The sequence below is a fragment of the Ictidomys tridecemlineatus genome, chromosome 6 (assembly GCF_052094955.1).
Source record: "Ictidomys tridecemlineatus isolate mIctTri1 chromosome 6, mIctTri1.hap1, whole genome shotgun sequence".
NCBI lineage: Eukaryota > Metazoa > Chordata > Mammalia > Rodentia > Sciuridae > Ictidomys > Ictidomys tridecemlineatus.
Window position 1 is genome coordinate 47,048,555 of NC_135482.1, and position 27,750 is coordinate 47,076,304.

General features: G+C 38.1%; 1 long non-coding RNA gene across 1 annotated transcript; it reads right to left on the bottom strand.

Annotated features, from left to right (window-relative positions):
* Positions 1 to 2,382: 2,382 nt before the first annotated feature.
* LOC120888619 (uncharacterized) lies at positions 2,383 to 27,750 on the bottom strand. The gene is made up of 5 exons (XR_005732308.2): positions 27,628 to 27,750; positions 21,823 to 21,971; positions 20,988 to 21,182; positions 5,096 to 5,233; positions 2,383 to 2,467 (listed from the first exon to the last, which is right to left on the bottom strand). It is a non-coding gene; the product is annotated as an uncharacterized LOC120888619 (long non-coding RNA).

The following is a 27,750-nucleotide window of genomic DNA, read 5'->3' on the forward strand; positions in this document are numbered from 1 at the left end:
ATAGTTAGAGATGAAATAAAAAGTGGTAGGATCTTACATGTCATACTAATGCTTATATTTTACTCAGAGTGCAATGAGAAACCACTGCAAAACTTAAAAAAGGAAAAAGCATTTCAAATTTGCAAATTAGAATGATGTAGATGACATGAGTTATTTTCATTCAGATAATATTTGTTGAGTCTGTACTTTTTATCAAGGATCACACTCAGTGCTGGGGGTACAGCAGAGAACAAAAAATTCTTCATGAAGCTCACAGCCTAGTGGACAAAACTAACAAAAAATAAATAATCAAATAAAATATGATATAATTACAGACATAAGGAAGGTAAAGGAATTGAGTCATGGAGGTTGGGTGTATTATTAATAGGTAGGTAGAGAAGGCCTTATGAAGAAAGTTACATGAGCAGAGACATCAGTGAAATTAAAAAAAAAAAAAGAGGAAGACGATTTAGGAGAATTCTAGGCAAAAGGTCAAGGACCAACACACGCAATGTCTGTGACACAGAAATTAGTTTTGTGTCCTTTAAGAAAAACAAGGAGTCCAAAGTGACTGGGATTGAGTGAATGATAGGGGAAAGTAATATGCAATAAGGATTGAAAAGTGGGCAAGGGTAGATGATAGTGGGTCATAAACTGTAGTTGAGTTTTATTCTTAGTGTAAAGGTGAGAGGCTCTTGCAGCATTCATCAGTAAAGCAATGAGATCTGACTTCCTTTTTAGGGTGATTTGAATGGATGCATGGAAAATAGACTGTGGCAAAGCAAGAAAGGAGACAGTAAATCCAGTAAGGAGATATAGCTATAGAGTATGCAGAAGAGAATTGTAGAATCTGGAGTCCACAGTGGAGATGGTAAGATATGGAATTGGCAGAGCTGATGTAAGTTGCTAATGGGCCAGATGTGAGGTGTAAGGGAAAGGGAATCTTAGATGATTCCTAAGGTTTAGTCTAAATAATTGATCAATGGTTATACCATTTTCTAAAATAAGGAAGATAGTAGAAGGAATTTTAAGGAACTGCATCCCATCCCCCATTCCTGTGTTGAATCTCTAGTCCACAATATGACCATATATAGAGACATGGCCTTTGAGGAGACAATTAAGATTAAATTAATCATAGGGCAGGGTTCTAGTCCAACATGACCAATATAAGAAGACACACATGAAGAATGTATATCCATGGAGAACAAACCATGTGAGGATGAAGCAAGAGGATGGCCATCTCAGAAGAGAGATCTCAGGAGAAGTTAAACCTGCTGTTACCTTTTGGGCTTTCAGTTTCCAAAACTATGAAGGAGTAAATTCCTGTAATTTAAGTCTTCCAATTGTGTGTGGCAACCCTGGCAAAACAATATAGGAGTGAGAGGGTAAAGAAAAAAATAAGAGCTCTTTCTTTAACATGATAAGTTTGAAAGACCTATTAGTCTTTTAAGCAAAGATTCTCAGTAAGCAGGTGGATACGTAATTCTCAAGCTCAGAGATATGTTTAGCCTGGAAATTCAATGGAAAGTCATTGGCATAAGAATGATATTTGCTATAGGGGAACACGCCCAATCTCCAGTCTTCCTATAAGGAAGCTCCATCAATGTTATAGTCCTGAATTCTCACTCTTTCCTTTGTTACCTTTCTCCAAGGGAGGAAAACTGATATGATTGCTTGGTCACTTTGGGAGAAAGAACTCAGTATTCATGTTTTTTCAATTTTCAATTTTCTTGTATATTTTTAAGATATACATCTTCAGAGAAAAAAATATATAAAATGAAACATATATGTTCTATTTCTTCCTGCTGTGAGGTTTTCATCATCAAATTTGCATTGGAAGAGATCTGTGGTTGTCAAAATGTCCATGTGTTTTTGAATGGGTTAGTCAGTGACATCAACATATTCTCCAATATAAATATTTTAAAAATAAGTAATAAGAATAACATTTGATCTACTCTCCTTGAGTCCTATCTCTATATTGTAGTTGATTCTGAATGTAAAGATTGATTATATGTGGTTTTCTGTTCAGTGTCTAGTGATAAAAAAATTATAGGGTCCAACATGGAAACTTGGGGCATTATAACATTAAGAGAGATAGATTATTCATCAAAAGAGATTAAGAAATGGATGTTAGAGGAAAATCAGGGGAGTGTGATGGCTGGCTACCAAGTGAAGAAGATACTAAGAAGGAAGGAACAGTCATTTGTTTCAAAACTTGCTGGCAGTTAGACTTTCATGAAAGGTATATGAAATTGGTGGAATGACCACCTCTCTTTCTGGGGTAGTGAATTACCAGCCAAAGAAAGATAAAAGCCATAATTCCAGTTGGCTTTAGTGGAGCAAGAACTTCAGCACAGACTCTCTTATACACTGAACCATTTAGTATACATTCAATAATATTTTATTCAACATTTCTTTTAATAAGAGTGATCAGTCATCCTGATTTGTGAAGGAATGAGGGGCTTCCTGGTATGTAGGACTTTTAGTTCTGAAAAAGAAAAAGTTTGGGACAAATTAGAATGAATAGACCCCCTTACCTCAAGCAACATTTATACAACCACTTACATGCATGGGCACTCACAATCACACACTACCACCATCACACTGCTGTCACTAGTTGTCTTGTGTCTCTCAAGGTAAGCTAATATATATATATATATATATATATATATATATATATATATATATATATATATATATATATCTCCTTGTTAGTGATGATGTGTGTTTGGTTGGGGAAGAAAAAAAGGATAGTAAAAAAAGTGGCTGGCCCATCCAATCATAGGTAAGAATATCAGCAACAAGCTGTTTATACTTCTTTAAGACAAATAGAATGGTGTCCTATGGTAGGGCAATGAGAATGAGGTAGAGAGAAGCATAGTTTTCATAGGATGTGGTCACACATCAGTTGTGGAGGAATAAGGGAGAGAGAGGTTTCTGGTTTAGGCATATAAGTAAGTGGTCATTATCTATCAAAGTAAGGAATATGATGGATATGAGATTGGTGAGAAAAACAGATGAGTCTTGGTTTGAACATGTAAATGTTGCAGTGCCTGGAGGTCACTTAGAGAGTATAGTACAGTACAGTACCATGCTTAAGGGTGGAGCTTAAACCTCCCTATCTGAATTCAGATTCTATCTTCATCAATTATTATTAGTTCCATGACTTGGAGTAGACTTAGTCTACTCTGCCTCAGGCATGTTGACCATAACATGGGCACAATAATGTTGATCTGCCTGAAAAGGTGATAATAAGGAACAGAGCCTTATCCACAGTAAGTGATTGCTACTCCTTATAGACTGGAGAAGCTGGATATGTAGGAATGGAGATAGTTAAATGGCTAAGCTGAAAATAGATCAATAAAGACATTTAGAAAAGTCCCAAAGAACATAGGAGCAAGTAAGTGGGATATTGAAGTGTGTGTGTGTGTGTGTGTGTGTGTGTTTGTGTGTGTACTGTAGTAGCAGCAGTAGCTGAAGTAGTAGTGGTAGTATTAGGGGGGAATTAAACATATAAAGCTCAAATTATGACTAGCCAGAAAATGATAGGTGGATCATGGTGGCTCACACCTGCAATGCCAGCACTTAGGAGGCTGAGACAGGAAGATTACAAGTTTGAGGCCAGTGTCAGCAATTTAGTGAGGCCCTGTTTCAAAATCCTAGTAGAAAGAAAGAAAAGAAAAGAAAAGAAAGAAAGAAAGAAAGAAAGAAAGAAAGAAAGAAAGAAAGAAAGAAAGAAAGAAAGAAAGAAAGAAAGAAAGAAAGAAAGAAAGAAAGAAAGAAAGAAAGAAAGAAAGAAAGAAAGAAAGAAAGAAAAGAAAGAAGAAAGGAAGGAAGGAAGAAAGAAAGAAAGAAAATGATAGGTTTGTATAATGGTAATATAAAAGCTATTGATTTTCTTATCTTGCTGTAGTTTGAATTTTAAAAGTCCACTGACAGTCTATGCTGTTAGCACTATTGTGAGATAGTAAGAAGTAGGGCTCAGTGGTAGTTTAGGTTATTGCAAGCATGCCCTTGGAGGGGATAGTGGGACCATTCTCCTTCCTTTCTCTCTTCTACTTCCCAGCAAGAGGTGATTGGCTTTGCTCTGCCACTTGCTCTCACCATGGTATAATGCCTTGTCATAGGGCCAAAGCAACAGGATCAACCAATTATAGAAGAAAACTTCCAAAAGTATCATCCAGAATAAACCTTTCTCTTTTTAAGTTGATTATCTCAGGTATTTTCCACAGTGACAGAAACTAACACATATTGTAATTAGCATTTGAATTTTAATCAGTCAGCTATTTCTTCATAAAAGAGTTTGTTATAACCTGCTTTAAAAAATCAAAATTTTATCTGCTTATTCATTCCTATTTCTCAGCAATTTGGGCTGAGCTCAGATGGGAACTCTTCTGCTGGCCTTGCTGGGGTCACTCATCTGGCCGAAGTCACCTGACTGCTCTGTTGAGGCTAGATGGCCTCACTCACGTGTCCGGAGGTTGGGTCTCCCTGTTGGGTGGGAGTGTCTGTCATCCTCCTGGAGCAGTGTTCTCAGGGTAGCAATAATAAACTGGTCTTAATTAGAGGAGTGGCAAAGTCATTGCAAAGAGGCATTTGCACTAGCATTAAAAGAATTCTTGTAGCCATCTTTGAAAATTGTTGAACAATGCTCTGATAGCATGTTTCCCATGTCATTATTATATGCTTATCAAGTAGGACCTAGGATGTATAAAAATCTTCCTAACACTAACTATGGCCAGAACAAACTTGTGTGTGACACATTATTGGTGTGGTAAAGGTAAGAATGAGTGAGAGTATAGGTTGATCAAGATCTGTCCTTCCATGGGAATATGAGTAGCTGGCTACATGGATCAAGTGGTCATAGGGATAGACCTAGAACCCTGGGTTCTAGGTCTAGAACTCTGAGATCTAGAGAGAAGAAGGCAAAGCAGAATGATTGTGGATTTTCTCATTGGAGAAACTGAAATTGAACACAAAGAGTAGAACATATGAACACAAAGCTAAAAAGCCATGGGGAAACTGAGACAGTGGCTGTGGCATTTATAGCTCAGGTCCACTTACGAGTGGGTGTAACAGGCTGGCTTATACAACAAAATAGAAGTCAGGTACTTACTGTGGTGGTTGATAGGGGACTTGATATCAAAGAATGGTGCCAGACCTGATGATGTCCTGTTCCATGCTCTTAACTCCACTGGGGTCACTGAGGTTTCTCTTCTCTTCCCTCTTGTCATACATCAACTACAGCCAGTAGCTAAGTGGAAAGAGAAGCATTCACCATTTCAATAAGGAAGTGATGTTTTGTTTGGGATGTTTCTTTTATTTGCCATCACTATATCTACTCACACTTATCTTCACATCTCAGTGATAGCTGCACATTAGTGCAACCACTATGGAAAGCAGTATGGAAAGTCCTCAGAAAACTTGGAATGGAACCAACATTAGACCCAGTTATCCCTCTCCTTGGTATAGGCCCCAAAGACTTAAAATCTGCATGCTACAGTAACACAGCCACACCAATATTTATAACAGCTCAATTCACAATAGTTAAGTTATGGAACCACCTAGGCACCCTTCAACAGATGAATGAATGAAGAAAATGTGGTTATATGTACACAATGGGATATTACTCAGCCATAAAGAAGAGTGAAATTATGGCATTGGCCAGTAAATGAATGGAACTGAAGACCATCATGCTAAGTGAAATAAGCCAATCTCAAAACACCCAAAGACTAAATGTTCTCTCTGATATGGGAATGATAACACCTAATAATTGGGGGAGAAGAATAGATATTCATTGAATTAGACAAAGGAAAATGAAGGGAAGATGGGAAAGACAGTGGAATGAATCTAACTTTCCTATATTCATATATGAATATACGACCAGTGAAACTCCACATCATGTACAACTGCAAGAGTGAGATCCTAATTAAAATAAGTTATACTCTATATATGTATATATGTCAAAATATACTCTACAGTCTTGTATATCTAAAAAGAACAATTTTTTAGAAAGGTTAAAAAATAAAAGAAGGCAATTCAGTGACTTCCACACAAGGATCCAACAGTCATGCTACCCTTGGTATAGATGTTAGATGTGTCCCTGTGCTATTAAGAACCACAAAAATTATGAAGAGACATTGGAGAATTTTTTCTTATTATTTTTTAAGGCAATAACATTCTTTGACCCCAAATCTTGTGGGAAACTTCTAGCTGGGGTGTCTGACTTTCAAAACTCTTTTCATTTTGGAATTTGAATTCAATTTAAAAATATGTTAAAGGGTCCATTGGAGCACAGCTCTAGCCTCAGACAGACTGAGATTATATACTTACAGAGATTGTGACTGTGGTGAAGATATTTAATCTCCCTCTACCTCAGTTTCCTTAAGTATAAATGAGCCAAACAACAGTATCTACCTCATATAGTAATTGCAATGGTTAAATCAGCAAATACAGGGATGGCTCTTAAAACAGTACTGACAATATTGTTAGCATTAAAAAAACTTATTATTATTGTGGCTGTTGACTTTTATATGTTACATAAGATATTTTGGAAAAATTACAGAAATATGTTCAAATTTTTTCATTTTTAAAATGCTCAGAGTTAAATTGGGGAAACAAACCATGTATATATAAAATATTCCTGGAGTAATCAAAAGGCCTTTTTTTAGAAGAATATATACTTGGACTATCCACTCTCATGAAATCTGAGGCTGATGAATATGAGAATAGATGATCAATGAGGGCATGGGTCATGTAGAAGAATGGTCTTTGAAGAGACTGAAGCAATGGCATTTGTTGGGGGTGGGTTGTAGCTCAATGGTGGAGTGCTTGCCTCACACATTTGAGGCACTGGGTTTGATCCTCAGCACCACATAAAAATTAAAAAAAAATAAAGGTATTGTGTCCATCTACAACTAATGTATATAGAAATGGCATTTGTTGGGAGAACACATCTCTAGAACTGACAATAGCTTTAATTCCCCAGCCTCCCACTCCCCATGCTTGAATGTGCATGATGGGAAGTGAATGGTGTTTTCTATTATTCAAACTTGATTCTTTTGAAATATTCTCTTGCCTCACTTTTTAAGGGTGTGGTCCAAAAGTGCATTTACTGTCACCTTGACATAATACTATTCTACTCATCTTGGGTTGCTGTTTTCGCTGTCACTTCAATAGGTGAGCTTCCCATAACACTACTGACTTCTCTTTAAGGGAATTCGAGAGTTGATTCAAAGAAAACAGCAGCAGCTCTTCTTGGTGAAGAGGACACACTTCTTAAGCTGTAAATACTCTGCTTCCTTCACACACTCTGCCCAGATTCCGTTCTCTGCTAGATACATGTGTGATTCTACAATTCCATTTCTTTGCATGTCTGAAATTTTATGTGACAGCTTTAGTAGCAACTCCAAATTTTCAGTTTTCCCTTCCTAAAAGGTTCTAGAGATTTGTTTACACTTCTAATCCAGTGACAAATAACTTTTGGCTCTTTATTCTCAATATTTTAACACGTTGATGTGTTTTGGTGCAGTTTAACATACTGATGTACAAGAAAAATAAATGGTCCCTGTACTCTTTCTGTTGAGATTGATCTTTTTGTTACCCGAACTCTCCACTTTAATATACAATGGACATAGCACCAATTATCTTGCTAAAGATCAAGTCAGATCATGTCCTCCCCAATAAAAAATTTTAGTTTTTGACTTGCCCCCTCAGCTGCTTCTTGCTGGTCTTCTGTTATCAAAGACCATTGCTGTTTAGAAGCACTGAAATATTCACCACTTTTATATCAGTAAAAGGTTCTAAAAAATAAGCTTTAAAACCCCTCATTTATTCAGTAAGTACATCCATACATTTGCTGTTTGTGGAACTCTAGATATGTCAGGACTTAATTAGAATTTCTTTACGAATCTGGTAGTACATTATGAGAGTACATGTTGAAAATTAGAGACATCTTCTCCAGCCTGGATGCCCCTCTATTATCTAGGGTTCTACTTACATCATTTCCTTGAGTCTCAGCCTCACTGGGGGTGGCCTCACAGAATACAGGAATCCCAGATTCTGAAGGTCATACTGTGTACTTCTGGAACACCTGGGAGGCAGGGAAGGACAGCATGGATGCACCTGTCTAACTCTTGTTTTCTAGCTTGTACCAGTTACCAAAAATTTCTGTGTCTCAGATGCTTTCACTAAAAATTTTGATGGTAGTGTCTTCATTATGGGTTTCTGTTTTCTTAATAATTAAATAAGTTAAAGGCTGGGGAACTGGCTCAGTGGAAGAGTGCTTGCCTTTCCTGTGCAAGGTTCTAAGTTTGATCCTAGCACCACAGATACAAGAAAAGAATAAAAAAAGAATATCTAAAGCACTTACACCAGGGCCTGTCATGTCACTTATAAGTCAGCACCTGTAAGTGTTAGCTGCTATTATTACCATCATCATTATGTTTAGCTTTAATGAACACAGGACTAAAACGTGAGTGAATCAGAATTTGTCTGTTTGGCTTCAATGACTGTTGGTTTGTTGCATATAAAATTGCTTCCTGCTAGGCCCATTTACCTTAAGATTTAAGAATAGAATAAAAAGTCCTTTTAAAGTTCTCCTCCAGGAATCCAAGTTATTTTCATTTAAAGTTCATAACCAGTGTGTAACCAGGAGGGTGACGACTCCAGAAACATTAACATGAGAGGTTGAATTCTGCTTCCATACAAGGGCATGCTAGAAACCATGGGTCATATTACAAAAGCTGTATTGGGCAGGTTCACAATCTTCTGTTTGCCTGCTGGTGTTTGGACCTGTTATCAAGGCCATGTGGTTGGGAAGGACTCTACCCAGCTTAGGCATGTTTGTTCATATAGTACGTTCAGCCCCTCTCTCCAACTTCCTTACCCCACTGAGGGGTAAATGAAGGTTGTGTAAAGCTGTAGGAGTGCCTCTTCCTCCCAAAATACCTTCCCCCTTCCTCTGTTCCCCAGAAAGGCATGGGCCCCTCATTGCTCAGGAAGAACAAAGCAGAGGTGAGAGGCAGATAAGAAAGGTGTTATATTTGGCATGACTGGCTTAGGCTTAAGTTTGGTCCTAAATAGCCATTTAAGGTATTTTTTATATCCTTTGTGTATAGCTTGCTAGATTTGCATCCACATTCTGCTTTTAATTGAAGTTCAGTTAAGTACAACAAATATATTCTGATCTTGCATTATGATATCAGACTGGGCTCTATGGATATAGACTTAAAAAACAAAGGCAATCATGCCTATAATTCCAGCTACTCAGGAGGCTGAGGCAGAAAATTGCAAGTTTGAGGCAAGCCTGGGAAATTAGTGATACTCTGAAAAAATAAAAAAAAAATGTTCTGAGGATATACTTCAGAGGTTGAGCATTGCTGGGTTCAGTTCCCTGTACGAGAGAGAGAGAGAGAAAAGACAAGAGAGGAGAGGACAGGAGATACAGGGCCAACTACCTTGGATGTTCTAAGCCTTTTCCAAGAGACAATCCATTAACACAATGTGTTACATTCTATATTGGAAATATCCATGAAGAAATAGATATGAGTAGAAGAATGGCCCAAATGATTGACTGGAGGCAGTAGTGGTTGGCAGAGTAGTCAGAGAAAACATTTTTTAAGAGAAAATAGGAAGTCACTACATTTAAGATGATGAAATAAGCACATCAAGCAAAGGCAAGAGCTAAAGCTTAGAGATGCGAAGACACCTAGTTTATTCAGCTTATTTAAAAATAGTAGCTTGGAAATGCTCCAAATGTTTCCTAAGATTAACACATTGTTATTGCTATTTTACAGATGAGGAAACTCACATGCCCAGTGATATAGCCAGTACGCAACAAGAGTTGTTTAAGACTAAATAAATTTAAGTATTACTATACTACTTTCTAGATTGTCTTATTTTAGCCAAGATTAGTCATAAGAACCCCTTAGGGGATTTTTAGAGATATAAAGACCCAGGCTCTTCTCCTGGAGAGCCATTTACTGACTCCTCTTGGTTAAATGGCTCCTTCTATCCACTACCCCTTTGATCAAACCTGAGCCTTAGGAGCAGTTCATGACACTTTTTTCTTCTTTATCTTCCACATCTAATTCATCTCCAAATTCTTTCATTTCTCCATTGAGAATTCTTCCACTTCTTTCTTGACTTCCAGAACTAAAAATCCAACATGCCCAAACCAAGTGATCTCTCAATCTCCCTCCCAGCCCCCTTCTAATCCATATTCCAAATCAGAACCACAGTCATTGTATCGTTCTCTGTCTCCAAATTCTCCAGTGGCCTTAAATTGCCCTTGGAATTCAATCCAGATCTCCATCATGGATCTTAGGACTCTGTTGGTTAGGTCTGTGCCTATTATTCTGGCTTATTTTAAGCCACTCTTCCTCTTGTCCTGCCTTGTGGATTTTTTTTTCCACTTCATCCAATGTATCAAGATATATTCTACCTCAGAAAGTTCTCACATGCTACTATTCTCTGTAAATCAGTCTTTTCATACCTGGATCCTCTTCTGATCTCAGATCATCCTTGATCCCCTTGGACAAAACAGTCTTCATTCATTCTCTTGTAGGATATTCTTTCTTTTCTGTTCTAGCACAATTTGTTGGAATCCATATATGTGCATACTTACTGATATAAATATCCCAATATGAGCTTGAAAGCTCCATGAGGATAGTGATTGTACCTGCTATAGTTACTATTGTGTACCTATGCCAAGCCCAGTTCATGGCCCAGAGCAGAGGCAAAATGGAGTGTTAATGACTAAGTGATGAACAGAATGAATATAAAGCTGTATGAGTTTGGAAAAAGATATGACTAGATTTGGCAAGTAGGTCACCGGTCATAGGTGACATTTGCTTGACTGGCTTCAGTTGAATGGTGGGAAGAAATAAAATATGATGAATTATCAAGAAGAATGACAAAACAAAGAAGAAATAAAGTTAACAAATGTGAAGTAAATAATAATTACCATGTGATAGACCCTGAACTTTGCAGTTGCCATTCATTATTTCATCTTTGCTGCAACTTTAGGAAGAGCTCTCTGTTATATCCATGTTTTGAGTGAGGGAAAGGGTCTCAAAGAAGTTAGTAATATGTTCAAGTGAGCCTACTAGACAGCCTTTCCTCACATGACAAAAAAACCTGAATTAATTAATTCAAAAATAAGAAGGGTTTATTTTGTTCATGGTTTAGAGGTTACAATCCATGTTCAATTGTCTTGTTGCTTTTGGGCCTGTGACAAAACATTACATCATGGTGGGCATGCTTGGTAGAGGGAGACCTGACCTCATGGTGAAGTGAAAATTCAGAACAGAAAGGGACCAGAGTCCCGATATCCCATTCAAGGGACTAACCCAAAGACATGATTTCCTTCCAATAAGCCTCACCTCCAAAAGGTTTTAGAACCTCCTTATAGTGCCACAGGCTGATGAACAAGACTTTGACACATTGTCCTTATGGAGAAATTTAAGACCCAAACTATAGCACCATGATCACATATTCAGAACACAGCAAAACCAGGAGTAAGCCTGACTTCAGAGTTCATGCTCCTAACCAATGAGCTCATGACGCTTGAGTGTACAGAGGAATCATAGTGGTAAATGCCTTAGAAAAACATTACCACCAAGATATTATAGTTTGTAGACTTGAGTGAGGACTATTTGGCTTAGCATTTTAAGTTCTTTGTTATGTGAGTCAAGAATCCTGTTCTGCACAGCATTGCTGCATAGTATCCTTCCCAAGAAAATAGATTTCAAGTCACTAACAGTTTCTGATCTAAACCTGGAGGCCTGTAAGACTCCATATCACTTATATAATTGTTAAAAAATGTTTTGTTACAAATTTATGATGATTAAATAAAATCACAGAGTGATAATATATAGTAGATCCAAACTAAATTTTGGCTTTCCCTCTCTCTTACAGACTCTTTCAGAAACTTTGAATGAATTAGGAATGAGAGATACAAGCAGTAATGTGAAGTGGCATCTATTTCTGAGAAAAATTTATTTATATTTTTACCAAGTTACTTAACTGTTCCATATCTCTCCTTTCCTACCTGCACATTGGAGATAGGAAAGGAGAGGTATGGAGCAGTTGAGTAACTTGGCTGAAGGTTACAGCCAGTAGTGGTAGCCCTGGAAACCCTCAAGATCTGCAGTTAATGATTGTTGAGTTGAATCTCAAATTTTGCTGGTCTTTTTATTGCTTTTAAAACAAAGTGCAGCTAGATGCAGACGTGCATACCTATCTATAATCCAGTGGCTCAGAGGCTGAGGCAGGGGGATTGCAAGTTCCAATCTGGTCTTGGCAACTTAGCAGGGCCCTAAGTTAGTGAGACCCTGTCTAAAAATAAAAAATAAAATAAAAAGGCTTGGGGATGAGGATCAGAGGTTAAGCACCTCTGAGTTTAATCTCTAATAACAAAACAAAACATAAGAATATAATCTCCCTTTTCCCCTTTATTTGTTGACTTTGACTTTGGCATTTGAATCTTCTTTATTATATGTTTTTGTGACTTTATAGTAAACAAAAGGTTTGTTTTAGGAGACCACGAAGTATCAAAGTCAAATACAGTCAATATGTGAAGCAATGAGAAAACCATAATAAGCAGAGTTAAGAAGAACTGTTTTGGTTACTTGGAAATTGCTTATAGGAGCTATAGGAACTCTAAGGCCTCAGAGTAGTATGTATTAGTAGAAGAGAAGGCAGAGCCTCTTCCCTGAAGTGTGGGTTCATTGCTCCTAATGCCCTATTGCACCCTGGGTGGAAAGATTTGTTAAGTGCCCTGGGATCTTGTCTCAGGCTCTTCTCTTCCACATCTTCCACAGACTCTGTGCTTCAGAGGTGGCTTGTTTTCATTTTTTCTGACTCTCATACAGAGACACACAACCCCACATCTCTATTTATGTGGCTTTACCTTTTTTTTTTCCCCTGAGGTTCTTTGATGGGTATTTGTTTTTTCTTTTTTTTTTTATTAGAGAATTTTAGTTACACATAGAATTTGGGTTCATTTTGACAAAATCATACATGCATAGAATTTGATTTATTCCATTTCAGTCCCTCTCCTCACCTCCACTTTTAGTATACTCCTCTTCCTCCTTCCTCCATTCTCTTTCTTCAATTCTACTGATCTTCCTTTTTGCTCATTTATTTATTTTATTTAGTTGTTGATGAACCTTTATTTAACCATATGTGGTGCTGAGAATCGAACCTAGTGCCTCACACATGCCAGGCAAGTGCTCTACCACGGAGCCACAACTCCAGCCTTCATTTATGTATTTTTGATTGGTGCTTTCTACATATACATAAAGGTGAAATTCCTTGTGCTATATTTATATATGGTCATAATGTGACTTTGCAAAATAGATTCCACATTTCAGTCCCTTTCTCTCTCCTCCCTCCTCCCTCCCACTCAATCTCCTTCTTCTCTGCTGATCTTTGTTGTATATTTATGACATCCTACACCCTCCACATCATATTCTTCCCTTTATTTTGTTCCTTTTATTTTGTTTTTCTGAATCTGGTTTATTTCACTTGGCATGAGGTTCTCTATTTCCATCCAGTTACTAGCAGATGTTGTAATTTCATTCTTCTTAAAGATCTATTGTGTGTGTGTATCTATATACACACACACACCTCTGTGGCTTTATCCTCTGTCTTCAGGGTCAGAAAACTTTGGGGTCATTTAGCTTGCCTTAAATGAGGCCTCAGAAACGTCTAGAGTATATTTTACTTGGTATTTTGATCTTTTCTTATTTATGTGGGTGCTTTCTTTTTAAGCTTCATTTAGTTTTATCTGTCATGTTTAATATTTGATCTCAGCACTTGAATTTTTAACTGTCCTTTATCTCAAAATATGTACATAGAAATATGTACTTACCTATTACTCTTTTTGCCATGACATACAATTAGTCTGACCTCCTGGAAATAGATTTCAGTCTATTTTCCATATTTACATTGGCTTAGCATATTAGTCAAGGTTTTTTAAGAGAGATAGAACAAATAAAGTGCTAAAAATATGAACTAAGAGCTGATGTGTTGCACTAGGACATCCATTTCATGCTGAGCCTATCCACAGGTCGTTGAATAAGTCCCAGGCAAAATGGTGAAAGGGCCTGTGTTGCAGGGCAGCTGAGACCTCCTGCACAAAGTGCGGCTATTCCTGCTTTCTCATACTCTTGTTTGACAGTTGCTTTCCATCATGTTTTCATTTCTCTGCTCCATACTTCCTCTTTTGCCACTTTATATTTCATCTCCATCCTCAAGGGAGCTCCAAACAAAAGCAAAATGTGTGATACCATGGAAGGAGCAAAGTTTTTGCTATTTTTAGATAATCGATGCGGATTCCTTCTGCACTTGATAGCAAGGGTCTTCCCTCTCCTGTGCATCATTAGTTGTCTTTCTTTAATTAAAGTGCCTTAAAGCTTTAACTAGGTCATGCATATGACAATAGGTATGGTTAGTGGTATACAAAAACACATGCCTTTTGAGTTCAGAGAAGTTAAAGCAACTGTGGTAATCCACACTCTCTATGCTCTTAAAACACTGGGCTGGGCTAAATCCCCGACCATGGCCTGACTTCCTTTGAAATGTGCTCAGGAGAAGGAAGCTGAATGCACACCTCCTCCTATCCCTCTCTCTCCATTTTGGAGAGCAATGTGGAGCACCATTCCCCTGGTGGAGTAGAGTTACTTCTCCTTTCCACAGGCACTTCTTTGCTGAGTTGGCACATCTGCATGTGCTCCCTTCTTCATTCAGTAGCTCTCACCTACTGCACTCAGAATAACTGCCCTGATTGCAGATTGAATGGGGAGGGCCTCATGTGGGGCAAAATATGGCAGGGGAATATTAGCAGACTCATCCATCCAGTCGCGGCAGGTGGCTGATACCAGTTTTTCCTATTAGTTGAAAATTATTAGATCTTTAGTTAAAGTGATTTAGAAATTGGGCATAAAGGGTAAAAACAATTAGAAAAAAATTAAAACAACCTCTGAACTGCAATCTAGTGACTAGGGCTAAGGGAGGCAGAAAAGAAATGCCAGAGCTTATCTACTGTACATCCACACTGCACCACTGAGAGCAGGGCTCTGGTGTTTATTCTGATAATGATGAGTTTAACACCCCAACATGAAAGAACATCAAACCTTTCTAAAGTCAATGTGAATGCTTGTGTCCACTTTCCAGAGTGGCTGAGGGAAGCTTGTGAAACCCAAGTAGAAAGCTGAAGTCAGCCCCTCCCTCTTTCTTTGGAATCTGTTGTGTAATTCTCTCTAATCTTGTTCCATTAGAAATTCCTCCTGCCTCTAGGTTAAACAGTGTAGTCTACAGAGCAGAGGTGAGTCTTGGCTCTCAGGAGGTTGGCTGTCTCTGTGAGGCCCCAGCAATGCCAATTTTGTACTTTGCTGGTTCTCTCACTGCAGCTGCATGGCACTAGCAGTGGAGGGAGCCACAGCCAGTGGATCGCAGCATGCTGTGCTTTGCCTGTTCTCTTGACAACCCCAGGCCTGTTCTGTGTTTTCTCCATTTGAGTTTGCTCATTAGGTAGGAGGTAAGCAATGCAGATGTTATCACTGAGCAAAACCAAGGCTCCAATGCCACTGCCATTAGACAGCAGAAAATAAACCTAAGAATGACCTTGGGAGCTTGCATTAGCTGGACCATCAACTCAAGACCTCTCCATGATGCTTGTTAAATCCATGCTGCTTGAAAAGTGATGTCTATTGAAATGTAGCTCCTCCTGCAGTTTGGGTTTTTTTTTTTTGGAAGGAGTTACAGTATATTCATCTTAGTGAGTAATAGCAACATGTGTTTCAGAGAGAGACCACAAAAGGAAGAATGCATTTTACAGTGGTTGCTAAAAACTGTTTAAATTCTTAGTAATCAATTATTGAACAATTGAACCACAACCCACAGTTTGATTAAACGAGGTCAAATTTAAGTATATGGGACTTGACTTTTTGTAAAGTTAGCCAGTGTGGCAAAGCATCACCACAGAGGTTGTACTAAACAGAGCCCACAAGACTGTTTATCTCTATGTGCCTCTGGTCATGGCAGTTTTCTTTTCTTACTATGCTTTAATAAGCAACTAAATACACTGAGTCTATATCACCTGAAAACCTCAAAGTTCAAAGGGCTCTGCCAAATTGATCAAGCCATTTAACCTTTCTTTGCCTCAGTTTCCTCATCTAAATACCCACCTCAAAGGGATATATAATGAAGATTAAATAAGGTAATACATCTAACACCTTACGGAAAAGCAAGCACACGTAGGAATTAAATAAACAGTGATTGTTAATTGAGCCTGGGCATTGTCACGTTCCCTAGTTTCAAAGAGGAAAAGAAAGCTAAAGTGCTGGTTATTTCTCAAGGACGCCCAAATAATAAGTCAAATGACTTATTAGGGTCTAGTACCTGGATCTATGTCCTTTTTTCTCTCTGCCCTAACATGTGATCCAGTCAAGGCAAAAACACAGAAGGAGGGGACCTGCAGAGCTGAGAACCTTACATCTGTCAGGGCATTAAGCATGTGGAAAGTCAGGTTCTGATCACTTTATCAGGACATCAAGAGTGCATCAAATTATAGCAAGGCCTAAGAGGCAAGCTTGAGTGGTATCAGGGAATCAAATGGAGAAGATCCTATTCTTAGATGCTTAATGAAGAGGACAGTACAAGAAATATATGAATATGTCAACATTTGAAATACTATCATCGTTATTAATTTCTTAACAAAGGTTGCTTTCATTTTATTTTAAAATAATGTAATTTTACATTTTATGAGTTTCAAATATCCTAATACTGAAGGTTCAATATTCAGCTCAGACCATACCACATATCGCTTCCATATGTATCTCTACACAGTGACTAAGTGACTAGTGTTTGGTGGAAACACCAGTTGGAAAAAGATGAGATCTCTCCATAGTCTCATGGAAGAGAGCTGTCTACTTGCCCAGGAAATTTTATGACAGCTAGAAATCAGTACTATTGTGTAAGATTCTACCTTATAAAACTTTCCCCATCTAATGATTGAGTTAGAACAATATTAATTCTGATGCTGATACATATATATTCTTAGTTTAATAAAAGAATACCTTGCTTCCCCAACCAATACAATTAAAATAAAACATTTGGCAATATTAATGAAGTGCCAGTTAGGATCCTTTTGATATTAAAACACATTTCATTTCAGTCTCACATGATTCTTAAGATGTGAGATGTTTTTATCCTCATTTTTTTAAATGGAGAAAATGAGTCACAGACAAAGGAAATGTTTTTTCCTAAGATCAGATAGCTCCCAAATGGCCAAGATTAAACCTAGATTATTTTGACTGAAAGGTCATGTTTTCATCCATCAAGTTTAAACTGTGCACTGGCTGTACATTAATATCACATGGTATGCTTATGGCAGATACTTCTTCCTATTCCCTGAAACTTACTTCCTCTTTTGGTTCATCAGTTAGACTATATTTTCCTATCTTCCTTTTAGGTAGCTAGCACTATGTGACTGAGTTATTCTTAATGGGATGAGAGCAAAGGGAAAGTTCATGCTGCTTTCAGTCTGGCCCATTACCAATCCTCACATGTGCCCTTCCATGCCTTTTCTCCTTCCATTGGGGGCGGCAAATGACAGTGAATCCTGAGGGTATGAGAGAGCCACAGAGGGAATGAGTCTGGGCAGCTGAACTACTGCATGAGGAAGACCTTTCATATCAATCTCACCATTTTGTGAACAAGAAATCCATTTCCATCGTGTTAATGTACCAACACTTAAGGAATCTGTTCATTATTTCAACTTACCTTCATTTAATGAATGCAGAGTGTTTTAAAGATACAGTTGCATGGTCTGTATTCCAGACCTTCTGGGTCAGAATTTCCTGAATAAAAACTATACATCTGTAATTTTAAATGTTCCCTGTTGTGATTCTGATGTATTTGATTTTTCAGCAATGTTATACTTCATTTCACCACTGACTTTTTCCCCTTTCCTCAGCTAAATCCTTCTATCTAGTCAGATATATAAACTGGAAAATTTTTTCCAGTTTAAAAGTGCCTGAGAAAAAAATGTTGTAGCCCAACAATTTTCATTGATTTAGAAAAGTTTCACTCATTTAAAAAAAAAAATCAATAGGGGCTGGGGTTGTGGCTCAGTGATAGAGCATTCACCTAGCACGTGTGAGGCCCTGGGTTCTTTCCACAGCACCACATATAAATAAATAAAATAAAGGTATTGTGTCCAACTACAACTAAAAAATAAATATTAAAAAAACAATGCATTTGACCTAGATAATTTAAAATGTATATGCTTAATTTATGATCAGGACCCCAAGATATCCATGTTTTTTTCCATCCATCTATCTATCTATCTATCTATCTATCTATCTATCTATCTATCTATCTAATTGTGCTAGTCAGTTTTCTGTCACTGTAACAGAAATCCCTGAAAGGAGTAATTTAGAGGATAAAAAGTTATTTTCCTTCACAGTTTCAAAGTTTTAGTTCATAACTGACAGACTCCATTGTTCTGTGCATGAGGTGAGGCAGAATATCATGGCAGAAAGGAATGGCAGAGGAAAACTAATTAGTTCATGGCATCAGGGAAGCTGGGAGAAAGACATGGGCCCAGGAACAGATACAGTCCAGGCCATGCTTCCAGTGAACCACTTCCTCCAACCATGCCCTTCTGTCACGATGTTCTGTCTTGCCTCAGGCCCAGAGTAATGGAGTTGGGTGAACCTCTGAAACAAAGAGCACCAAATAAATTGCTCTTCCTCTAAGTTTCCTATTTAGGTATTTTAGTTACAGTGATACAAATATGACTAACAGAAATTGTTACCAAGAAATCAGGCTTTTGTGATTATACCTGATCAGGTGGTTCACTCTTTGGAATTGATTTGTGAGAGAAGTCTGGAAAAGTTCAGAGATACAGACTGGAAATGTCTTAGAATATTTTAAGCAGAGCTTAAAGGGTGATTCTGGAGGGAGCTAAGAAGAATGAAATACTAAAGGAATGTGAACAGTCAAGACAAAAATTCACAAGGTTTCAGAGAATGAAGACTCTCTTGGTAATTGGAGTAGAGGTCATTCATGTTACATCCTGGCAAAGAACTTGTCTAAATTATGTGCATGTCCTGAGACTTTCTGTAAGGCTGAATTTAAAAGAAATGGACAACTAATTTTTTGGAGAAAATTTCAATGCAACATAGCATTTAGGCAGTGGCATGGGTATTTCTGGCAGCTTTTATCCAGTTTTATTGTGATACTGTGGAGTAGATATCAGAGAGGAAAGACTTGGAAAACTTGCATTGAGACCAGAGTAGAAGCACAAAATAAGAATGGTACCATAGAAGTGGTGGTTGCTAAAGAGATTACTGCTACTACAGAGAAGTGAAGTACTTTGCAGTGAGACAATAGGAAAGATCTTTAGGGAATCTCAAAACTTACCAAGAACACACCCATTACAGACTCAAGGGTGTGATTTTGAAAACTTGTTTGAGAAGTGACCTTGGGATCATCTGATTTGGAAAGTGGTGTTTAGGTATTTGTTTCCCCAATATAAGAAGAATGTGGACTGTGGTGAGGGGGACTATCATGGTGAAAGGGTGTGTCTGAGTCAAACTTCTTAGCTCACTGCAGCCAGGAAGATGAGAGATAGAGATAGATAAAGTGGGGAAGGACAGAGAGAAAGGAGAAGGAGAGAGAGAGAGAGAGAGAGAGAGAGAGAGAGAGAGAGAAAATATAAGAATGAGAGAGGGAAAAGATACAATCTTCAAGGACATTCCTCCAGTGACTGACTTCCCTCAGTCATACCCCACCTGCCTACAGGTTCCAACACTTCCCATTAGTCCATTCAAATTATTATCCAATAGAATGGATTGATTCACTGATGAGGTTAGTTCCTCATAACCCAACAATTTCGTAAAAACCCCATCACTGGACATTACTACCAACACTTGAGCTTTGGGGGACATACAAGATCTAACCATAACACTGTGAAACTGTCACTCATGCCTAAATCTTGAGGAACACGGATGTCTTAGTTCACTGTATACTGCTATAATAGAATATACAAGGCGGGGTTCTAGATAAAGAAAAGAGTGTTCTATAATTCATATGTCCGGAAGCTCAAGAACATAGCATCAGCATCTGATAGGCTCTGGTGAGGGTCTAGGAGCAGATGGCATCACAGTGAGAAAGGATCACATGTGAGAAATGAAGCAGGAGAGACTCATGGGAGATACCAGGTTTACTTATAATCACCTGCTCTCTTGGGTCTTTCCTTGAGAGCAAAGCATTCATTCCTCTTATGAGGTTGTACCTACTCTGATCTATTATCTTTCGTAGGCCTCACTTTGTAAAGGTTCTACTACTTCAACACCACCACAGTGAGGACCAAGCTTCTAATACCTGAAATGTCCAGAAATATACCCAAAACATATCCATAGAAGTGAGAATTAAGAGATTTTTCAGATGTGATTAGGCCTCCAATAATTATTTTTGCAGTTTAAGACTGTACTTCTTAAATTATTGAGTCCATTTTTTTTCTGGATGAAATCAAATGCCTTGAGTGTTTATGATAGGATGACACTCTGATTTGTTAAGAGGATATATTTGAAAAAAGGCTTTGATGCTTTTAGATCCACTGATAATGAGAAGAACATTTTTCTATTAGGCCTAGTTAATGTTTTACAGAGTGCTTTCTGTGTGTGGTTGCCCTTCTAGCGACTTTGCCCATCAATCCTCAAAAGAATCCTGTGAGATAAAAACTATATTTATCCTCATTTCATAATCTGGAAATTGAGGCATGCACAGGGTCACACACCTAGCAGATGATAGTGCTGGGACACAAGCACATATAGTCTGACTTTAGGCTTTATGCCTTTAATCATCATCTACTCTTTTTATAGATAGGTATTGACTCCTTGTGATTTTCCTTATCACTGTTAGCTATATTCATTTTTTTGTTGCTTCATAATAAATTACCATAAATTTAGGAGATTAAAACATCAGACACTTACTATCTCACAGTTTCCATGGTCAGGAGTCCAGGATCAGCTTAAGTGGGCCCTCTGTTCAGGGTTTCACAAAGATGCAATCAAGATCAGGGTCTTATCTGAGTTTCAAAGTCCTCTTCCAAGTCAGGTAGTTACTAGAAGAATTTATTTATTCATAGTCCTAGAACCAACTTGCTTCTTCAATGTCACCAGGAGCATCTATATTTGTATATCAGTGAAATGCAAAATTCCATTGTTAAAGGTTTCTAAATTTTTGAGTCAGGCCAGCCCACAAAGGTTAATTCTCCCTTTTCATGACTTTTCAACTACTTTGGTGTCTTAATTACATCTGCAAAATATTTTCACTCTTGCCATGTATTTAAAATAATTCTGGATGTAACATCAGGGACAGAGATCATGGTGCCATCTTAAAATTTGTCCTAAACAATGGCACAGTATGACTGAGCTCCTCTTCTATGAGTTGGGGAAATGGTTAAATACTACCACACTTGGACAATGAGATAATATTTCCATGAGGAATCCATTCATAAATCTCAGCTTATACAAATATCAAGGATTTGTTAAAAGATATTTTTATTTTAAATTTTCTTTCTTTAACCTTTTTCTAGAATTCTTTTTATACTGAAAAAGGAAAGTTCATGGTATAAACAATATTTTTTTAAAAAAATTATTTTTTAAATTTACTCTGTTGAGTAAAATTAATGCCAGATTTCCATGGTACTAATTATTCATAAATAAGTTGAGTTCATAATAGTATAAATCCATGATATTCAAAACAGGAAAAGATAAAATTTACAGAAGACATTATAACACTGAATTTTTAAGATGCAGTATTTACATTGTATTGATTTTAGGAGACTTGTGGTAGTGACCCTTTGTTTTCTTCTAATAAGCTTATGAATCTTTATAAAGCATAGTTATGTACTTTCCTTCACCGGTATATATAAGGAAGGCAGCTGAAGAAAATTTCATCTGATCTCTGGAGTTCTGAAAAAGAAAGAAGTGAACCAATAATAAGTAATATTGAAAATGGAAGAGCAGAAATAAATATGCAAAAATGATAGATTTAAAGATGAAAAATTTGCCCCATTTCTTAAGACAGGATTTACTCCCTCATCTTCTAGGAAAGAAAAGCTCTTAAAAAGAAATAGAATGTTTGTCCTTCCCAGTCAGTAAACTATAGAAGGGTAACAAGAAAGAGAATGGAGGAAGCAGGGTTTTGGTGCATGTATTCTGCTCAAAGAAGTTCAAGAAAGAATCTAGTTTTCCTCTTTTACATTTTGAAGCTCTGGGAGGAAAGGGCCATAGTTCTTTGTCCACATGTGAAGTGGTAAAATAACAGTGGCCATCGCAGGCAGTCAAAGAGATGAGGCAGAACTTTGAATCTTAGGCTGTCTGGAAAGTCCCATAACTCTCAGTGAGTGAATCTGTTGGTGCTAAGAGGACCAGAGAACTGACAGACGTCTTAGGATGCACAAAGAGGCTGTGGTATGGGCAGGCACAATCAGAGACCAATGTCAGGCCCAGAGAGTGTGCCAGCAAAATATTCCTAAGACTCATGTGGACCAAGTAATACATCATCTGGGAGAGGGTCAAAGCATTCACTGAGCATCCAGAGGGCTCTGGCATTCCTTGCCCTTGCTGCCATGTGATTACATCAGCTCTGTCTTCTTTCTATCTGGAAAGAGCTGGGGAAGAGAGATTTACTATCTATCCAGACACAATCTGTTTTAGTCAGCATTTTTTTTTTTTTTTTTTTGCTGCTGTGACTGAAGGATCTGACAGGAACAAGTTTAGAAGAAGAGTAGTTTATTTAAGGGCTCATAGTTTCAGAAGTTTTAGTCCATAGAAGGTTGGCTCCAATCATTGTCATTCCAGGTGAGGCAGAACACCATGGCAGAAGAGTGTGGCAGAGGGAAGCAGCTCACATGTTGATCAGGAGGCAAAGAGATTCCACGTGCCATATACAAATATATACCCCAAAGCCATGCCCCCAAGTCCCACTTTCCCCAGCCACACCCTACAATTTCAGTGACCACTGAGTTAATCCCTATGGGGGGTTTAATTTTTCTGATTGGGTTGACTCTTATAACCCAGTAATCTCTCCTTGAACTTTCTTGCATTGTTTCACACGTGAGCTTTTGGGGGACACCTCACATTCAAATCATAACAGCATCATATAGGAGTCTATTTAAAAGAATAGAGACTTTAATACCTAACATTGGTAAGTGTCAAAGAGTGTAGAAAGAGTAGACTATAGAAAACAGAAGGGATATATTTCTTCATATATTTGAAGTAGTGTTTGAAGTTCTCACCCCTGCTACCTAAGAGGCATATCTAAGCCCATTCAAGAGTGATGGGTGTGCCCCCCCTTAATCCAGATACCCAGGGTAGGGACCTTTCCAGTATACCTCAGCCTCCTGTTATTGAATGTCAGTAATGTCAGGATGCCCTACAAACTGTTGTTACAGATAAGCTAACATAGCCTTGCATATTTGCTCAAATGTGATTCTGTGAGTATTGAAGCAAGGGAGGTACTCAAGTTTAGAAATGGAGCAATCCATCTGACCTGAGTTTAGGAATAGAAGAATGTGACAGGGGAAACTCTGAGGGGCACATCAGTCCCCTAAAGTGACTGCAGATGAGCAGATGAACTTTTTCTCTATGTCATGTCCATTGTGCACTCATGCAGGTTAGACAGGGGCTCAATGCAAAATAATAGGCTCAACTTCTATGGGCCTGCACTGAGCAGTTCCTGGATTGGTCAAAATATGCTGAATTCAGGTTTGGTTTTGGAAACTCACTCAATTCTATTAAAGAAGGTTTGTTCCCAAAGATTCCAGAGCAATAAGAAAACCTGGAATTTGCAGATTCAAAAGATGGTTTGCATATATCAAGTAAACATAACTGAGGTTCAACATTACCCATTTCTGTTGTTTTTCCTAAGGTCAATTTCCTATGGATTGGATATGGGGCCTCCTGCATGGTAGGCAATTCTACCACTGAGCTACATCCCCAGTACCTTTTGAAATTTATTTTGAGACAAGGTCTCACTAAGTTCCCTAGGCTGGCCTTTTTGCAATTCTTCTGCCTTAGCTTCCTGAGTAGTTGGGATTACAGGCATGCAACATCATGCCTGGCTCAACATTGCCAGTTTCTAATGAAAAAAAACCTGAATCTTACATTAGAAGATATTAAAAAATTGAAAGTGAGAATATATGAAATAGTCAGATATTTTTAACAAAATGAACTTGAGTAATTTTAAGATCGCATAGAATAATTATTTATTTATTTGTTTTCTTGTTTATTTATCTATTATCATGGATTGAACTCAGGGTCACTTGGCCACTGAGCCACATTCCCAGCCCTATTTTGTATTTTATTTATAGAGAGAGTCTCAGTAAATTGCTTAGCGGTATGCTTTTTCTGAGGCTGGTTTGAACTCGTGATCCTCCTGTCTCAGCCTCCTAAAAATGGTGGGATTACAGGCATGTGCCACTGTGCCTGGATGCATAGAACATTCACATCATGCAATTATTTGGGATTATTGTAAAAAAGTAAGAAGCTTTGCACTTACCTAAAATATATTAGAATGGTGAAAACATCCTAAATAGCACATATCCTCCTACCCCAACACTTATAGAATATTTTGACTGAATTGTCAAGATGATTACTTCCAGTTTTCCAGTTTACTTTTACCTGTTTAGAGCAATTTGGAAGTGGCATGTAAAAACACATAGCTCATGTTATTTTCAGTTGCACAGATGCAATATTATTCATGATCATCCTCCAATTTACAAGAACTGTTTTGAATGTAGTAATATGGTATTGATTGCAAGTAATATGCAGCATTTCCTTCAAAATTTCTCTTCTGTGCAATACTAGTGATTTTCAAAGAAGAAGAAAATGATCTCGTTATAATGTGATCATTACAATGCAACCTCATGCAGAGGATGGGGATAAATCAGTTAAGTCTAGGTCCACATCCACTATCACCTGCCCAACCAAGCTATTTCTATTGTTGAAAAAGCAATTAGCACATTTGAAGTATTTTTCAAACCATCAAAATCAGTTATCAACAATTTTTCCATATATATATATAATCTATTAAAGGAAAAAACAAACTCATGTGGGGCTTAGATGGGAAGGGAAATGGAAAAAAAGGGGGATCATAGTAAGAGAAAGAGAAGTTATTATTGACTCTTAAGTAATTTCTAACCCTGAGATCAAAGTAATATCCATTTATGAGTAGAGCTATTGAGTCAATATCAGTAGAATACACACCTGATTCAGTTTTTCAGGCAGTGCTAGACCTTTGTGCATGTGTACACATTCATCCTCCCCAGTGACTCACCATGGACTTTTCTGGGTATGGAGGGAGATGTGGCCCTTAGGTAAAGATATATTTACTAACCTATATACAGATCAAACTGAAGAACATGGCCACATTGATTCTGGACTAGCTCATTCCTTCTTTTCTACAGAAGATTGAATTAATCAGTCAGTGTTTTCCTCAAACATCAACAGGAAAGAAATCATCAAAATTTAACATTGCCCATCTATTTCAAGGTTTAACCTAAATCAATAGTGGAATTAATACACGCATAAAGGTGAGCCTTTTTGAGACCTGAGGATTTTATTATGATGAAATAAAGATTTTTTAAAAAATCATTTCTAACCTCTTTTCCTCTCTTCATTTGCACATAGCTTATTTGGATTCAGAAAAAGTTAATTTCTTAAAGTAGCTATCAAAAAATTTCAAACCATGTAGTCAGAGAATCTCAAGCATAAACAGGCTTTGCTTGCCTTATTTCTTAATATTTTATGCCCTCTGGTGGCAAAATCAGGTGACCTGCTGTATTTTTCTTTTAATTCTCCAAAGTAAAACGTTTCATTAATATAAACTCAGCTCTCTTTCCCCTCCTCAGCCATGATAGTGAGTGGGTGACTGTCTCCATTCCTAAGTATGACTTCTGACAAGACTTTCAGGATCAAGCAATTCCCAGAGAAGAAACAGAAGCAAAATAGTTCCATCCCCCACTGGAGTCAGGTGAAAACTCATGATAAAATCAGGTACAATTCCAAGCAGAGACCCTGGAGAAAAACAAGCTGGTTCTATGAAGAATTGCATGTGAGATGGCACACATAGTTATTCTGTGTTGGAGCCACTATCATCTTACCACACTAAATTGAAAACATTACTACTCTCTGGGTAGTTGGAATTGATTTTTCTCTTTATTTGTATATTCAGTAATAAATGTGGGATCTTTGGTTTATAAAAAAATCATTATAATTATTAACTCATTGAATGTGTGTGTGTGTGTGTGTGTGTGTGTGTGTGTGTGTGACGAGCTATCCATGGGCTGTGTGTGTGAGCTATGAGCATTTGAGCATATGAGGGAACTGGTCTGGTATTGCACACTTAATGGGCTGTGTGATGTAAGGGTGCCTTTCCTCTCACTCTGCCTGTGATCCCACACAGCACCTGAGATGGGTGTGATTTGCCAATATGTCAATCTGCTGACCAAAAAACATCACCAAGCAAGACTCCACCTTATTTGGATGGAATATTCTATCCGATATCTTTCCCTCAATAAATAGAGGGGTTTCAGGGATGCTCTCTCTCTTTCTTGCTCCCTTTCTAGCACTGCCCAGCATGGACATTTAAGGTTGCAGAGCTGTTCTACCCTGGTTCTGTTTTTCTCAGCTCATTGCTGCAGCCAGCTCCTTTGAACCCAGCTTGTTTCACCAGCCTGGCTAGCTGGGGACAATTGGAGGCTCCGCTGAAATATTTTTAAGGTAATTGGTGAGATGTATATTTCATACATTTCATAGCAAATTCTCTCATAGCAAAAGTGTGCTTATTGTGGATTTTTGTGGATTCTTTGTATTTTGAAATATTAAGGTGAGAATTTTTAAGATTTATGCACTGGGGATGGATGTTTCCAGAGTAAGAGAAGAGGAAATTTATATACACACACGCGTGTGAATTCTTTACTTCTAGAGAAACAAATATTTTTCTACAGTTTTTGAAATATTCAGGCAATTTATTACAAGATAAAATCTTCTAAGCTTGCTGTATCCTTATTGTATACCGAAATCAGAATAACTGTAACCTGGCTGTTGCTCTGGGACAGATGCGAGTCTCTAGCCCGCCAACTGTTGTGGGATCTATGGCCCAAGTGCAGGCCTGCCGGAGCAAGCATCTGCCACTGGAACCCACTTTGGGATTGAAAGATTTTTGAGACGCCTGCAGGAGCACTCGCTCTTGAGAGGGGAACGTGCAGGGAAGGGAGCCATAGAAGGCAGGAGCACAAACGCTGAGACAATTCGCAGAGACCAAAAGGTGGCTGCCGCTGCCTGAACCTCCATGACCCTGGGGCGACTGGTGGAATGCCCACACAATAAGGTCATGGAGGGATTTAAAGTGAGAAAATGCAGGCACACAAGCCCTGGGCCAAGGACTCTTACTAGGAACTGGCATGGTGCAAACAGCAGCCCAAGGAATAGGCAAAGCCAATCATCTGAGGGGGCCTTTGATGATCACAGTGGCTGTGCGGCTCTAGCTCCATGCTGCATGGTAACCAGAACAACTTCTCCTGGGAGCACAGAATGAGCGACACAAAACCATGGACTCACGCACAGTAGGGATTAGCCAGGACTGTTGACAGTGGGACACTAAACCACACAGGACTGGATGATGCACAGGATGAAAGTCCCACGATTTCAGGCAAAACTCTGCATCATAAAGAACATGGAATTCTCC